The sequence below is a fragment of the Coenobita brevimanus genome, chromosome 15, assembly GCF_032717465.1.
Source record: "Coenobita brevimanus isolate Jiangsu-jjx chromosome 15, ASM3271746v2, whole genome shotgun sequence".
NCBI classification, from domain to species: domain Eukaryota; kingdom Metazoa; phylum Arthropoda; class Malacostraca; order Decapoda; family Coenobitidae; genus Coenobita; species Coenobita brevimanus.
This window is the reverse complement of record NC_136968.1, coordinates 7467467-7484146: the sequence shown is the minus strand read 5'-3', so window position 1 is coordinate 7484146 and position 16680 is coordinate 7467467.

The following is a 16680-nucleotide window of genomic DNA, read 5'->3' as shown; positions in this document are numbered from 1 at the left end:
TGGGAGTGGGAGCAATATTTCCTGAACCCCTCAATGGATTTCTACCAAACTTTTGTCAATGACACTGTATGAAGTGACGATGAACTGATTAGATCAACAAGGTCAAGGGGTCAAAAGTCAAGGTCATATGGGTTTGGGTGCAATCTCTCCTGAACCCCTCAACTGACTTCAACCAAACTTCTGAGTGATACAGCATGAGACAATAAACTAATTAGATCAGCAAGGTCATACTCAATGGTAGGCCATATGGGGTTGAATTAATTTATCTTTAGTCTCATTTCAACCAGAGTGAACCCTATCATGGAGGTCGTATGGAGAAATTGTGTGAAAAAGCTTGGCAGAGGCATAATGAGCGATTCTTTGTGTCAACAGCTCAGGGCCCGCACTATCGGCATTTCATAATTATTAATGTTGTCGTTCACGACTTAGTTACTGTTTGGAAAAAGTAACATAACACTGCCTTGGAATATGACACGAGTAGAATATTTTATTATTACTGAAGAAGTATTAAAAGAAATTATTTTTAGTTGTCATTACCAAAAATTTGGGTTAGATAATTATTGCTATGATATTTTTTGGATATAAAACCAAGTACATAAATATTTCTGAGGTTTTAGGTGTGCATAGTACTGAACTGATTCTGAAATCTGTCGCAGTGATATATTACATATTATTTGTGTATAATAGTATTTTTCTTTTTTTTGTGCTCGTACATTAAGTGATCATTCCGTGCTGTTTTTACGCTACTATCTTTTTATATTAACGTCCAAATAGCAGATCAAAACAGTTACGGTAAAAGAGTTTATTATATAGGCAGTACCAGGACATTTAAAGCGCGACTGACAAAGAAAACACCAAAATTGTGTGAGAGTCTTTCCGCCAAGTCAAAAGGAAGGAACGGCACGGGAGAAGAATTAGATCGTGAGGAAGGAAATTTTTTGGCGAGGCAACAGGTGTCGGTTTGTAGCCCACATGTGCAGCAGCATTTACAGAGCAGGACACAATCAGAAATATATACAAGAATCATTGACAAGGATAGGAGCCAAACATTCCTACTGACTAAGGCAGGTACTTGACACTTTACAATCTAGGATCTGGACACACAAAAGTCGCTCCAATTCATGCCATTCAGGATGCTTTATTTAGGTTCTAGTGTTGTTTCTTATAGTGAGGGCAAGGCACAGCATCCATAAGTTCTGGCCACTGTAAATCTCTTACGGTAGTAGTTGACTCTGGATCTATGTTCTGCTATGCCAGTCACAATGCCTGTAAGAGATTCCACTTAGGATTCAGCAGCCAATCTCAAGATAAATTAGGAGGCCAATATAAGACAAATTGAGTGGTTACACCACAATTATGATTAAACCTTTATAACAGTTCTAGTCTATCCCCCTTCCCTAAACCTGCACACTGTCAGTGTCCTTTACTCTCAACAGCCATACTTTACCCTTCTCTAATTTTGCTCACAAACATGTAAAAAACTGTGAATAACTCTGCAAACATCCCATTCTCAACTAACTACCTAAGCTCTTCTAACAGTATCCATTAGATGAGTCAGTTCAACAGTTATGTGAGCAAGCTATGACCTATCTGGTTTTTGACATATCCTTATTTCTGACTGGAGTGAAGAAATCCAGTTATTCTTCAGGTAGGTGAGGGCACTCGCCATTCACTCACTGTAGAGTATAGCTATCCCTAGGTGACTACATTAAGGTGAAGGTAAATGGTTTCCTGTAATTCAGGAAAATACAGCATTTGCCACCTAGGGTGGTAACTATATAGCCAAACTCACATGTTTCATACATATTGTAAAAATAACAATGTACTTTAGTGGAGGGTCAGTAAAACAACCTAAAAAAATAAGATCAAAAGAAAATCCTCAGACTGGGATGGATCAACGGTTGATATACAAGGGCCAGACCAAGACATTCTGAGGATGGCAGCATGGAATGTGACAGGGGTTAAAGATTTTTTTTTCCTATGCAAAGAAGAAGGACTCAGAGCTCGGAGTCTACCAACCGTTCTTTCCAAAAACAATACAACAGAGATCAAAATTCTTTTCGAGATGCCTGGACACACAGCGTCTGAAAGGCTTGAGACCATAGGAAGTAAAAAATACAGATAAAGGGAGACAGTTCCAGAGTTGACCTGTTGCATAAATACAAGAATTGGGAGTAACGCTTAACTCTTGCATTAGCGATTTAGAAAAGGAATGAAAGTTTGTTCCTAGATGGGTGCTACGCGCCTGTTGTAGTGGTGGAGGGGTGCTACCAGACAGTTCAAAGGAGAGGTGACATTAAAGTAGCGATAGAAGTGAGATAAAGATGCAACAGGAAGCCAGCAAGAGAAGGAGAGTTAATGAGACGAAAAGCCTTTGACTCCACCTTGTTGAGAAGAGCTGTATGTGGGGAGGCTTCCCACATATAAGAATTGTTCTCTATACAGGGGTGAACAAAACCCGTGTATAAAGTCAACAACTATGCAGGAGGAAGGAAGTTATGGAGTCGGCTTAGCACACATAATCTCTTGGAAGTAGATTTTACAACAGATGTAATATGATCTTAGAGGTACTGTCACCAATTGGATCCTCTGACCACAATCTCATCAAAGCCTCATTAGTTAACCCTCCTACACCTCCCCATTCCGAACCTGTCAGGGTGACCCGATGGCACTTTGACAGGGCAGACTAGGATGGATTTAGAAATTATCTTGCTGATGTTCCATGGCAGTCTTTCTTCTCTAGTGATCCCAATTCTACCCAGTCCCACATTTGCGACTTATTACTAGCTGGTATGGATTTATTCATATCAAGTCAACAATTCACTAAAAGATCAAACTCTCCAAAATGGATTGATGGCAATTGTGCCAGAGCAACAGCCCAAAAGTCATTAGCATATAACTCTTACTTAAAATCAAAAACATCTGAATCACTCTCCCAATTTAAAATTGCTAGAAATCATGCAAAAGCTGTATTAAATCTATCTAAATAAATCAAACTTTCTTCGAAAGCAAGCATCAAAACTACTTAACAACCCTAATGACAATAGAATATTCTGGTCAACTCTTAATTCTTTCAATAATAACTTTAACAAGTCATCTTCCATTCCCCCACTAAAATCTTCAGATGGCAATATTACAAATGACCCACGTGGGAAAGCAGATATCTTTGCTAGTACCTTTGCAAGAAACTCTACCATAGATGATACCAGCCAGAATGTCTCAGTACCGGAACTTGATTCTCCCGAAATTGCCCCACTTAAAATACAGACAAGATTCGTAAAATCCATCCTAGACAATTTACCTACCAACAAAGCTCCAGGCCCAGATGGAATTCAGCCAATTGTTTTGAAAAAGTGTTCCCTTGAACTTGCCTCTGTCCTAGCCAAATTATTCAGACTATGCATACGTACTTCTTTTTTCCCAAATTCATGGAAAGAAGCCAATATCCACCCAGTTCCGAAGAAAGGAAGTTCGTCTGACCCCTCCAATTACAGACCAATAGCTGTCACATCTTCTCTTGGTAAGGTATTTGAAACTTTAATTAATAAGCATATTGTTAAACATCTTGAATCCAACAACTTAATTAGTGATAGACAATACGGTTTTCGCCACGAAAGATCCACCATTGACATACTCAATCTCTTAATTCATACCATCCATCAATCAATTGATCTTTTTGGAGAAACTCATGCAGTAGCTCTTGATATCTCTAAAGCTTTCGACAGAGTATGGCACCGTTCCCTGCTGTGCAAACTCCCTTGCTATGGACTAACGTCTTTTGTTCCTTTGATTTCTTCTTATCTTAGTGACAGGAAAATAAGAGTAAAAGTAGATGATGTATATTCGAATTTCCACTCAATTAACGCCAGCGTGCCGCAGGGATCAGTTCTGGCGCCAACCCTATTTCTGGTTCATATTAATGATCTCTTATCTGTCACTCACAATTCCATTCACTCATATGCAGATGACTCAACACTACATAGTTCATTCACACTCAGACATACATTTACAAAGTCTAATATCTCTACCTCCCAACTCAGTACAGCCATCTCCATAAATCAAGATCTAGTTACAATCAGTGAATGGGGACAAAACAACCTTGTCTCTTTTAATGCTAGTAAAACTAAATATATACAGTTTACTAATAGACAGATATTGCCAGATTCGTACATTACCTTCAGTGCTACTAATATTCCCATCTCCAAAAGTATTGAAATTCTTGGTGTCTCACTAAACAGTGCCCTCAGCTCGACCTCTCATGTCAGATCACTTGCTAAAACCGCCTAAAAAAAAACTTGGATTATTGTACAGAGTCCGTAACTTCTTCGCCGATGATCAGTTAGCTATAATTTATAAGAGTCATGTGCGCTCTCAGCTTGAATATTGCTCACCCTTGTGGAATGGTTGTGGAGAGGTTGCATTAAGACAACTAGACAAAATTCAGAGTAAAGCTGTTAGAATCATTAACAACCCTGCCATTACATATAAACTACCTCCCCTGCAAGTAAGAAGGAATATTGCCTCCCTTGCATTATTTTACAGATATTTTTTTGGCAAATGCTCAGACGAAGTTGCGTCCATGGTGCCACCTCTCCATGTCTTCCCTCGTGCTTCACTGGCATCTGGTAGCGCTCATGACTGGAATGTCACTCAGCCATATTGCAGAACTTCTGCCTATCAGAATTCTTTCATTCCCCGAACTGCATCTCTCTGGAACTCGCTTCCGCAGAGTTGTTTTCCTCCAAATTTCAACCCACAGGTGTTCAAGTCTAACTGTTACAGATATTTTATGAACAGAGGACACCAGTAATCTGGTGTATGGATTATTTTTTTCCCCCCATTTGTTTTTCCTTCCTCCGTTCTGTTATTTAAAAAAAAAAAAAAATCCCGCAGAATGAAACCCCAGATATGTTTAAAGATGATGCAGACTTGAGCTGGATATTATTAAATATTAGTGGGTACTCCTGTGGAAGACTTTGTCGGGTAGATAGGTGTAAGAACTGAATCTTTGATGCATTAAAAACAACAAGATTGCTTTTACCCCAGTCAGAGATATGAACTAAGTCAGGCATTAGGTGTGCCATAGCCTTATCCCTTGTTTTTTGAAGTAACTGCGGAGATGGATGCTGAGGGAAGCAAATGGAAAGGTGAAGAGTGGGATCATCAGGATATGAGTGGATAGGGTTAGATGTACAGCTTCGAAGGTCATTGATGAATAAAGGGAAGAGAGTTGGTGATAGGGCATTATTTTACAGATATTTTTTTGGCAAATGCTCAGACGAAGTTGCGCCCATGGTGCCACCTCTCCATGTCTTCCCTCGTGCTTCACTGGCATCTGGTAGCGCTCATGACTGGAATGTCACTCACCCAAATTGCAGAACTTCTGCCTATCAGAATTCTTTCATTCCCCGAACTGCATCTCTCTGGAACTCGCTTCCCCAGAGTTGTTTTCCTCCAAATTTCAACCCACAGGTGTTCAAGTCTAACTGTTACAGATATTTTATGAACAGAGGACACCAGTAATCTGGTGTATGGATTATTTTTTTTCCCCCATTTGTTTTTCCTTCCTCCGTTCTGTTATTTAAAAAAAAAAAAAATCCCGCAGAATCAAACCCCAGATATGTTTAAAGATGATGCAGACTTGAGCTGGATATTATTAAATATTAGTGGGTTCTCCTGTGGAAGACTTTGTCGGGTAGATAGGTGTAAGAACTGAATCTTTGATGCATTAAAAACAACAAGATTGCTTTTACCCCAGTCAGAGATATGAACTAAGTCAGGCATTAGGTGTGCCATAGCCTTATCCCTTGTTTTTTGAAGTAACTGCGGAGATGGATGCTGAGGGAAGCAAATGGAAAGGTGAAGAGTGGGATCATCAGGATATGAGTGGATAGGGTTAGATGTACAGCTTCGAAGGTCATTGATGAATAAAGGGAAGAGAGTTGGTGATAGGGCAGAGCCCTGAGGAACACAATTATTGATGGATCAAGAAGACCAGTGGCCGTCTACAACAGCAGCTATAGAACGACCAGAAAAGAAGGCACAGATAGAAGGATAGAAACCGAAAGAAGGCAGTTTGAAAATAAAATATTTATTCCAGACTCGAACGAAAGCCTTTGAGATGTCAAGTGCAATGGCAAAATCCCGAAAGGAGGATGATCAGGAGTCTGAAAGGTAGATGACAAGACTGCCTGTGGAGAGTCCTTGATAGAATCCATACTGACAATCAGAAAGAAGGTTATGATAGGAAGAATTCTTTAAAATTTTTGGTTAAGAATAGACTCGAAAACTTTTGAGATGCCTGGAACCACTGTCTGACTCTGTTCTTCTTCATTTCGGTAACATTCGCGGCCTTTCCTCTAACTTTCGCCCTGTTGAGCACCACCTCTCCTCCTCTAAACCTCACCTTCTTTTTCTAATGGAGACTCAGCTGTCTGAGGCAACTGACAGCAAACCCTCCTACTTTCTCTATACTCATTTCAAAGCCAAAGGTGGCTGTTGTGTATATATACGCAACGACTTATCTTGCTCTCGTGTTCCTGAACTCGATTCTTCTGAATTCTCTACACTCTGGCTTCGGCTTTCTTGTCATTCTCGGACTAAATATATCTGTGTTCTTTACTTATCCCCAAATTCTACTGACTATCAAAAATTCTTCGACTTCTTACTTCTATGATGGAACACATTCTATCCATTTCTCCTTTCTCTGAAATCTCCATTCTAGGAGATTTCATTGTTCACCACCACCTTTGGCTCTCCACTCCTTTCATGGATCCACCTGGTGAACAAGCCTACATCTTTTCTATCCTTAATGCCCTAGAGCAGCTTGTACAGCACCCTACCCATATCCCTGACCACCTTGGAGAGAGCTCCAACATACTTGACCTCTTCCTCACAACTAATTCTTCTGCTTATTCTGTTAATCTTTTCTCTCTGTTGGGCTCCTCCGATCACAACCTTATTACCTTAACCTGTTCTATCACTCCTGTACTTCCTGTGGACCCTCCAAGGAAACGTCGTCTGTGTCATTTTGGAGCTGCGGACTGGGATGCCCTCAGGCAGTACTTCTTTGATTTTCCCTGGAATGATTATTGCTTCCATGGCCAGGAGCCATCTGAGTGTGCCTTGCCCATTACGGAGGTTATTCTCTAGGGCATGGAAGCATACATTCCTTTCTCATATCCTTTGACTAACGCAAGAAAGCCTTGGTTTAATCACGCTTGTTCTAATGTTGTCTGCAACAAGGAGAGGGCCTACAAAAGGTACCGGAGCCAACCCACCTCTGAATCACATCATCTTTACGTTTCTGCCCGGAATCGTGCTAAGTCTGTTTTTCGCTCTACTAAAAATAATTTCATCCATACTAAATGCTCTCAACTCTCCAACTCGAATTCTTCCCGCTCCTTCTGGCACCTTGCCAAAAATCTTTCTAACAACTTTACCTGATCATCCTTCCATCCTGTTTTCTACTCTGACGGTTCTGTAGCTATTTCTTCTACTGATAAAGCAGATCTCTTCCCACAGACTTTCTCCTCCAATTCCACCTTAGACGATTCCGGTGCTGTTCCTCCATCACTTCCCCCCTCTGACTTCCTCATGGCTGACATTAAAATTTCTTCAGTTGATGTATTTTCTGCTATCACTGGCCTCAGTCCTAACAAGGCATATGGGCCTGATGGGGTCCCTCCTGTTGTTCTCAAGAACTGTGCTTCTGTGCTTACACCCTGCCTAGGCAAACTCTTTCGCCATTGTCTGTCAACTTGTACCTATCCTTCTTGCCGGAAGTTGGTCTCATTCAGCCAGTCCCAAAGAAGGGTGACCACTCCCAACCCTCCAACTATCGTCCAATTGCTTTAACGTCCTGTATTTCAAAAGTTTTCGAGTCAATTCTCAATAGAAAAATTTTAAGGCATCTTTCCTATCACAACCTTCTTTCCGATCGTCAGTACGGGTTCCGTCAGGGACGCTCCACTGGCAATCTTCTCACCTACCTTTCAGACTTCTGGTCATCCTCCTTTCGGGACTTGGCGAAAGCTTTGCCATTGCACTTGACATCTCAAAGGCTTTCGATCGAGTCTGGCATAAATCTTTAATTTCCAAATTGCCCTCCTACGGTTTCTATCCTTCTATCTGTGCCTTCATCGCTAGCTTCCTTTCTGGTCATTCTATAGCCGCTGTTGTAGACGGCCATCGTATTTCTCCGAGATCTATTAACAATGGTGTTCCTCAGGGCTCTGTCCTATCACCAACTCTCTTCCTTTTATTCATCAATGATCTTATTAGCTGTACATCTAACCCTATCCACTCATATGCTGATGACTCCACCCTTCACCTTTCCATTCGGTTCCCGCAACCCCCATTTCAACAGTTATATCAACAAACAAGGGATGAGGCTATGGCACAGCTAATGTCTGACTTGGCTCGTATCTCTGACTGGGGTAAAAATAATATGGTTGTTTTTAATGCATCTAAGAGTCAGTTCTTACACCTATCAACCCGACAAAATCTTCCACAGGTATACCCACTAATGTTTAATAAGATTCAGCTTAATCCTGCATCATCCTTGAACATGCTTGGGGTTTCATTTACTCGGGACTTATCTTGGAAAGATCATATTACATCTCTTGTAAAATCTGCTTCCAAGAGATTGGGTGTGCTAAGCCGACTCCGCTCTTTCTTTACCTCTGCACAATTGTTGACTCTATGCAGGGGTTTTATCCGCCCCTGTGTGGAGTACAACTCTCATGTGTGGGGAAGCTCCCCACATAGCTCTTCTCAATAGGGTGGAGTCAAAGGCTTTTCGTCTCATTAACTCTCCTCCTCTTACTGACTCCCTTCAACCTCTGTCTCTTCGCCACACTGTTGCATCTTTATCTCTTTTCTATCGCTACTTTAGTGGTCACTGCTCCTCTGAACTGTCTGCTTGCATTCCTCCACCTCTACGAAGGGCGCGTAGCACCCGTCTGGCAGCAAACTCTCATCCCTTTTCTGTCCAGCTCTCTAATGCAAGAGTTAACCATTACTCCCAGTCTTTCATTTATGCAACAGGTCAGATCTGGAACTGTCTCCCTCTGTCTGTATTTCCTGCTGCCTATGATCTCTAGTCTTTCAAACGCAGTGTGTCCAGGCATCTCAAAATGATCGGATCTTGAATTTTGCTCTCTATTGTATTATGTTTTTCTCTTGGAGGGAACTGTTACTGCGGGCTCATGACCTTTGGTTCCTTCTTCCTTGCATTTAAAAAAAAAAAAAATTGGGCGATAGAGGGTTGGGAATGGTCACCCTTCTTTGGGAAAGGCTGAATGAGAGGAAACATCCAGCAAGAAGAAAAGGTACAAGTTAACAGAAAAAAAGGCAAAAGAGTTTATCTAGGCAGATTGTAAGCACAGAAGCACAGTTCTTGAGAACCTTATTAGTACTGAGGCCAGTGATAGCAGAAGATACATCAGCTGAAATTTTAATGTCAGCCAAGAGGAAGTGAAAGTGGGGAAGTGACGTAGGAACAGCACCGAAATTGTCTAAGGTGGAATTGGAAGAGAAAGTCTTTGCGAAGAGATCTGCTTTATCAGTAGAAAAAATAGCTACATAGCCATTAGAGTGGAAAAGTGGAGGGAAAGATGATGAGGTAAGGTTGTTAGAAAGGTTCTTGGCAAGGTGCCAGAAGGATCGGGAAGAACTCGAGTTGGGGAGTTGAGAGCATTTAGTACTGATGATGTTATTTTTAGCAGAGCAAAGAATATGCTTAGCACGATTCCAGGCAGAAACATAAAAGAGATGTGATTCAGGGATGGGTTGGCTCCTGTACCTTTTACAGGCCCTCTCCTTGTTGTGAACAGCATTAGAACAAGCATGATTAAACCAAGGCTCTCTTGCATTAGTCAAAGGATATGAGAAAGGAATTAATGCTTCCATGCCTGAGAGAATAACCTCCTTAATGCGTGAGGCACACTCAGATGGCTCCCGGCCATGGAAGCAATAATCATTCCAGGGAAAATAAAAGAAGTACTGCCTGAGGGCCTCCCAATCAGCAGCTCCAACGTGCCACAATCGACGTTTCTTTGGAGGGTCCACTGGCTGTACTGGAGTGATAGGACAAGTTAAGGTAATAAGGTTGTGATTTGAAGAGCCTATCAGAGAAAAAAGATTAACAGTATACGCAGAAGGATTAGTTGTAAGGAAGAGGTCAGATATGTTGGAGCTCTCTCCAAGGTGGTCAGGGATGAGGGTAGGGTGCTGTACAAGCTGTACTAGGTCATTAAGGACAGAAAAGAAGTACGTTGTTCCCCAGATGGATCAGTGAAAGAAGAGGAGAGCTATATAGGTGGTGGTGAACACTGAAATCTCCTAGAATGGAGATTTCAGAGAAAGGAGAAATGGATAGGATGTGTTCCATAGTGGAAGTAAGATAGTCAAAGAATTTTTCATACTCAGTAGAATTAGGGCATAAATAATGCGAACAGCTATATTTAGTCAGAGAATGACAGGAAAATCGAAACCAGAGAGTAGAGAATTCAGAAGAATCACGTTCGGGAACATGAGGGCAAGATAAGTCGTTGCATACATAGAAACAACAGACACCTTTGGGTTTGAAATGAGTATAGACTTGCGTACATATACACAACAGCCACCTTTAGCTTTGGAATGAGTATTGAGAAAGTAGAAGGGTACAGAAATGGATTTGCTATCTGTTGCCTCAGACAGCTGAGTCTCAGTTAAGAAGAGACGGTGAGGTTTGGGGGAGAGGTGGTGCTCAACAGAGAGAAAGTTAAAGGAAAGGCCCTGGATGTTGCTGAAATGAAGACTTACAGTGGTTCCAGGAAACTCGTTCAGTTGTAACAGGGAGAGGGAGGGATGTGAAGGAAAAAAATAAGAGATGACTTCCATGCTTGATAACACCGAAAGCAAGGTTATTCACTATTTTTTAATGATAAGGAAACATGTTGCACCACATTGTGGCTATGGATATACACTATAAATACAAAATCACGTACCACTAATCATGTCAAGTAAGCGTTTTTGTAATCTAGGTGACAACACATCATATGTGCATATTTCTCTAACATTTGTTACGAGTTTGTCACCTCCAAGGTTATTGGCAGTGTAGGGCAGGGAGAGGCAAAGCATGGCAAGTGAAGGCAGGGTTAGGGCAAGGAAATGCAAGGCATGACAGCACTTCACTTTCTGCCAAACATGTCAAGTGTGTGTAATTGTGGTCGATGTGACAAAATATCGTTTTTCCTTTTTTTTTTTCCTCTCACGAATACATCATTTACTGTTATCATTTTATACTACAGTATCACTTATTTGATACTGAATAACATAACTCACAGATGCCACGTAAGGGAAAAAAATTTAACACTGGACAACCACTAGTTATGAACATAGGTCATTCTCTTTCTGTATCAGTAGGTATCTTTGGTTATAAAAAACAAGAATATCTTCATAGCGAACATCAGTTTCACTTTCACTTGTGCACATATTACACAGCTATATTACTCGCCATTATCACCAGCAGGGTCTCTACACATATGTACACCCGAAAGCACTAATCTCTACCCCCCTGGTGGCCGGAGTCGCGGCCAGTGAGCGACCAGGCGATCGAACACCCCACATCCACCGCCCCTCCCCCAACCCAGTGAAACCATTGGTGGATAGCGGTGGAACAGCTAAAGCTGGTGATGCTACAGTGTGTCATGATCGTTTTTATACACAATCAGAACCAGTAGAGGTAAGTATATAAATGGAATTAATGTGTAATACCGTGCTGTTATCCATAGCATATGAGAAAGGCACAAAAATGAAAGAAAACCTACAATGTGATATGTGTTACTGTCTATATACTTACGTCCTCTGTTATAATGTATCGAATAAATATAATATAGTGAACAGCATCTGTTGAAAGGTATGATGTCTTTTCTCATATATTCTCGCTCCAACCTCGACTATACATTCTCACTCCCATCTCCACCACCCATCTATCTGGGTTGCTGTCTCCACCAAACACCTCTCATACCCTATTGTCCCCCACTCCCACCCATTGTTAACCCACATAAACAGAGATAATGATGAAATGATCCGTCAGGCATTGATCATATTATATTATCATACATCTCTGCATGAAGCACCAACAAATAAATAACATACAATACTCCGGCATAGCTGCCAAGCATTTCTTCCTGTTGTAAGGTGTTACGTGACATACGCACTGGAAGTTGGACCTTGTGTTACAAGGACATACGGTTGTCTATCGTTAACACAGGTTGTGTGGTTTTGGATGTCCATTAATTCATATAAGCGTGACAATTTAAGCCATACATTATTAACACGTAAGGCTTATGTTCCCGTCATTATAAGGTGAACAAAACGAATCAGGGATCGGCTCTGACGAACCACTAATTCTCTATTTTAACGAAAATATTCCGACCTCCTGTCACAACAGTGACACAGTGTCATGTATACGACTGAATGTGGGTCAGCCGTAAACATAAATGTAATGCTAGGTGGAAAAGGCCCGACTCCTCGGTCCTAGATCACCTAACGTGTAGCGGGGTCCTCTTTCGAGACCAGGGCTTAGTGCAATAAAAAGAGGTAGGACACAAAAACTCCAGGCAATAACCTTTACACGTATATTACCATAGTTAGACACAGGACAAAAACAGCAGATATTACAACACAGTATATGGCAAACAAATAAAACCTTAACTAGGATATTAGTATCTCGCAGGATACTGGCATAACTGACACTGATGCCAACACCGTAATTCTAGTGCACAGGTGTACAGGGAATACAGTTGCGCGTGGGAGCGCGGGAAGTGAGTCTCACTGGGGGGGAGGGGGGCGAGGGGAGTGACTCGCGGCGGGTCAGAACAGAGTTATAGTAATACTGGGAGAGAGTAAGTATTATTAATTCAAACTTAGTATTTTCTAATAGCAAAGGGGTTTTGACAATTGATTCTATTCCTCGTTTCTGTTCATGCTAGCCGCTGGGAGGAGATTCTTAAAGAGGGAGAGTGGAGGACACTGGGAATTCACTGTGTTTACAGTAATACAAGCAGGAGAATATTATTGACACTTTCTCTACTGTTTTCTTGCAACAATGGACACGGGTGTATTTTACTACAGAGGATTTCTCTGGGGAGTAGTCTTAATGGTTTTCTGCAAGGGCGTCACTCGTGATTCTGATTCACCAGAACTTAGTTTCTGCCTAGTCCTTACTCATCCACCCGTGATTTCATGCGCCCCGATATTCAGCATACATTAAGTCACGTATCACTGTTACACTAATTCTAGGGCAATGTCACACTTAGCATAAGTCACTTCACTAGTTCTGGGACAAAGCCACACTTAAAATGATTCACTCATATAGTGGGGGCAGCAGGGAGACGTGCCGGTGACAACTCTGCCGGGATAGGGGCACCACCAAGGAAGGGTGTACCGAGAGGGCATGGGATGGCTCGCAGGGGCGTCCTCTCGCGTCCAGGGCTGCAGGTGGCAAAGGAGCCCACAGTCTCCGGGCTAGGTTCGGGAGTGTGGCCCTCTGGACTGGGGTCAAACAGGTCCAAGAATCTGGCGCAGGTCTCGGTCGGAGGTGGAGGTCTTAAGCCGCCTTGTAGGTGTGGAGAGATCACGCCCGGGTGTCCTGGGGAGTATCTGGAGTGACTGAGGGCTGCGGTCCCCAAAGTCGAGGGGCGCCGTCAGGGAGGGGCTGCGGCACCGACCTAAACTAGGGTCCATCAGGTGGGTCTTCTCCAGGGCCAGGAGTAGGGAGCAGAGGCCAGGGGAAGCCATAAGGCCTTGCTGGGGTTCTCTGATACTGGAGGTCCGGGCTCTCGTCTCACACTGGGGCTATGTCACTGTCGACACTTCTCTTTGGCTGTGGGGCCCGGGAATTGGCCGTGGCTGCTCAAGAGCGCAACTATGAGGGCCAAGGCCCTGCAATTGGCCGTGGCCTGAGTAAGGGAATCAGCATGCCTCTGGACACCTTCGGAGCGGCAATCGGCCGTCTAATGAAGGTGGGAGCAGCAATCGGCCGACTCGGGGGCAGCACCTTCGGAGCTGCAATCGGCTGTCTGATGACGGCGGGAACAGCAGTAGGCCATCTCCTTCTGCCAGAGGGAGGAGCGGCAGTAGGCCAACTCGGGGGCAGCACCTTTGGAGCGGCAATCAGCCATCTGACGATGGCGGGAGCGGCAGTAGGCCGTCTCCTTCTGCCGGAGGGAGGAGCGGCAGTAGGCCGACTTGGGGGCAGCACCTTCAGAGTGGCAATCAGCCGTCTGATGAAGGTGGGAGGGGCAGTAGGCCATCTCCTTCTGCTGAAGGGAGGAGTGGCAATAGGCCGACTCAGGGGAAGCACTTTCGGAGTGGCAATCGGCCATCTGACGAAGGCAGGAGTGGCAGTAGGACGTCTCCTGAGGGGCGCTGTCTGGAGCTGAATGAGCAGCTCCACCCCTAGCTGATCTGGCAGTCCCACTCCCCGAAGGTAGTGTCCTCTTCCTGCTAGGGTGACGGTGCGACTGTTGGGTGTTATAGGGGCGCATGACCTGGGCTGACTTATGCCGTTGTTGCACGGCATCCCGTGGTTTGGCTGCTGCTACTCCGTGGGGTCCGGGTGGGGATGTCGGTGCGTTTCTGGGGGCACTATGCTGTACACCACGCATCTCGTTTCCGGGGGCACTATGCTGTACACCACACATTTTACCACCTTCCTCCTGGAAAAAGCCACGTCCCCGTGACTGGAGGTGATATACGTGAGTGTCATGGGTGGCGTACACAGGTTGGAGGTGCTGGAGAAGGGCCTGCCAGGCAGCAGTGGCATGGTTCTCCTCTTGCTCCGCATCACAGGTGAGGAGGAGCATGGAGGTGGTGGGGTAGGAGCGGAGGAGGTGGAGTAGATGGTGTGGCCCTCGGAGCCATCGGTTTCTGCTGAGGGCAGGTGCCCATACTGCTCGTCGCACTTTCATCTTGGTGGTTGTCGCTGCTGGTGTGGTGTGGTGTTGAATAAGGGAAACTCTGATGAAGGCGGGTGGTTAGGAGAGGTGGCTGGAACGTGTATTGGATGTTTTGAGGGTGGCTGCGGGTGGTGATGTGGGTGTGCGAGGTTGGTGCGTGTGTGTGGTGCGTGGGATGCACAAGGGCGGCCGTGGGGTGGCAGGGGTGTTGGGCGAGTGGGTAGTGATGTTGTGGGGTTGAGAGCGGTGCTGGTGGGGGTGGGGGTGTGTGCAGGGTGGTGGTGGGTGACGGCTTGGGCGAGGGTGTGGTGAGTGGATGTAATGCGGGGGTATGGGTGGGGCACGTGGGGCAGGGCGTGGGAGAGGAGGTGGCAGGTGGTGGGGAGGTGGAGGAGTGGCCGGGTGTTGGTGGTGCAGGTGAGCTGGCACGCGAGGTGTGATGCGGCGTTGCAGCGGTGGTGGTGCGCCAGGGCAGGGTAGTTTCGGGTGGCGCTCCAATGGTGAGCGTGGGCGAGGTGGTGGGGTTTGAGGTGGGGTGTGTGTGGGGGTGTGATGGTGATCTGGCACTGGGGGTCGGTAGCAGTGGTGAGGTGGCAGGTGAAGTGGCTTGGAATGTAGGTGGCGAGGAGGGAGTGCGGTCTTGTGGTGCCATCCCGGTGTTTGGTGGTGGAGTGGTTTGGGCGGTAGCAAGGTTCTGTACTAGTGGTGTGGGGGTGGTGGCAGACGGTGTGCGGTGCTGGAACAGTGGTGGCTTGGCAGGGGCTGAGTAGTGGGGTGTGGCAGGTGGTGTGTGTCATCGGAGGCAAGGAAAGGTGGGGTGAGGTGTGAGGAGAGAAGGAGCCGGTGGTGGTGGGGAGATGCGGCCTCACGGTGTTTTCTAAATGTTCAGGGATGGGGAGGTGTAGGTGGTAGCAGGGGGCTGAGCTCGTGAGAAAGTGATGGGTGGTGGGATGCGGGGTGTGGTGGGCAGTGAGGCATCTGGTGAGGTTACTGGGGACGAACTGAGGTTGAAGGTGGGGTAGGGGAGGTGAGCGAAGAAAAAAAAGTGGGTGAGAATGAGGAGGAGGAGGGTGTGATAGGGAAGGTGAATGAGTTGGCCATGTTGGCAGGGAAAGCGAGTAGTGGTGAAGTGATGGTGGTGGGTGGTGCGGGGTGGTAGGTTGAAGGCAGTAGATAGGGGGAGGTGGTTTTAGGAAGTAGGTTAGGGGAAGATGAGGTAAGGGTCCTAGGAGGCCTGTGAAGGGGAAGGCAGGCTTTGTGTTGATGGGGTACAGTGGTGTGTGGGGTGGGAAAGTTGGGAATAGGTTAAGGTAGAACAGAAGAGATAGTGAGAGGGGAGGAAAAGGAAAGATGACGTTTTGTGAGGTGGCCCCCATCATTACTGTGGGATGCGGGGGCAGTGGGGGGGCGTCTTTTGTGCTTTCTCCTTTGTATTTTCTTCCCCTGAGGCTTGGGGGAATTTGCATATGGTGGGGAGGTTTGTAAGAGCTCTCGTGTCATTTGGCTGTGCTGGGTAGCTTCTAGCTGCTCACGGATGTCGTGGATCGGGCATCCGTGGCGGCACGGAGAAAATTCTCATGGGTTGACGGTGATGAGATCAATGGGGAATTGATTTATTTCGCCAATGCGTTGAGGGGTGGCGTGGATGGCTAGAAGGCTCCTCATTAAATTGGTATCTTTATCCAGGTCTCCCGCCGGTTCATGTATAATGAAATGTTCTTTAATGAAACCG